We start from the raw sequence: 1111 nt of genomic DNA, 5'->3' as shown, positions 1-1111 counted from the left end.
TCTGACTTACAACCCTTTGATCCTGAGATAGATAGGACATTTCATAGATTAGTTAGGCATCATTTTATACTTTTTGATCATTCTGAGCATTCCATTATTGGTGAATCTGTGCATTCTGTTATTGGTGATTTTGAACATCCTGATCTTGAGCATTATAATTTTGAGCATTCTGATTCTGAGCATTCTGATTTTGCACATTCTGAGAACATGGCACAACCTCCACCCCGTGAGAGGACTCTAAGGGAAATGGCTGCACCTGATTTCACCTACGAAAGCTTGTGCATCCAATACCCTGATGAGGATGTCCCATATGTTCTTAAAACTGGACTGATTCATTTGCTTCCAAAGTTTCATGGCCTTGCAGGTGAAGACCCGCACAAACATTTGAAAGAATTTCACATTGTCTGCTCCACCATGAAACCCCCAGATGTCCAAGAGGATCACATATTTCTGAAGGCTTTTCCTCATTCATTAGAGGGAGTGGCAAAGGGCTGACTGTATTACCTTGCTCCAAGGTCCATCATGAGTTGGGATGACCTTAAGAGAGTATTCTTAGAAAAAAATTTCCCTGCTTCCAGGACCACAGCCATCAGGAAGGATATCTCAGGTATTAGACAACTCAGTGGAGAGAGCCTGTATGAGTATTGGGAGAGATTTAAGAAACTATGTGCCAGTTGCCCCCACCATCAGATTTCAGAACAACTTCTTCTCCAATATTTTTATGAAGGACTCAGTAATATGGAGAGAAGTATGATAGATGCTGCCAGTGGTGGAGCCCTTGGAGACATGACTCCTGCTGAAGCTAGAAATTTAATTGAGAAGATGGCCTCCAACTCCCAGCAGTTTAGTGCCAGAAATGATGCCATAGTCATTAGAGGAGTGCATGAGGTAGCTACAAACCCATCTGCATCATCTGAAACTAAGAAGCTTGAAGGCAAACTGGATGCGTTGGTCAACTTGGTAACCCAGCTGGCCTTGAATCAGAAATCTGTACCTGTCACAAGGGTTTGTGGTTTGTGGTTTGTGCTCCTCTGCTGACCACCATACAGACCTTTGTCCTTCCATGCAGCAACCTGGAGCAATCGAGCAGCCTGAAGCTTATGCTGCAAAT

The 1111-nt window shown here is 43.4% G+C and overlaps 1 non-coding gene across 1 annotated transcript; it reads right to left on the bottom strand.

Moving 5' to 3' along the window:
* Positions 1-585: 585 nt before the first annotated feature.
* Positions 586-692, bottom strand: LOC112998291 (small nucleolar RNA R71). Its single transcript, XR_003263327.1, has one exon. It is a non-coding gene; the product is annotated as a small nucleolar RNA R71 (small nucleolar RNA).
* Positions 693-1111: the final 419 nt, after the last annotated feature.

Source organism: Glycine max, chromosome 10 (genome assembly GCF_000004515.6).
Source record: "Glycine max cultivar Williams 82 chromosome 10, Glycine_max_v4.0, whole genome shotgun sequence".
NCBI lineage: Eukaryota > Viridiplantae > Streptophyta > Magnoliopsida > Fabales > Fabaceae > Glycine > Glycine max.
The sequence above is the reverse complement of the archived record's forward strand: the minus strand, read 5'-3'. Positions and strand labels throughout refer to the sequence as shown.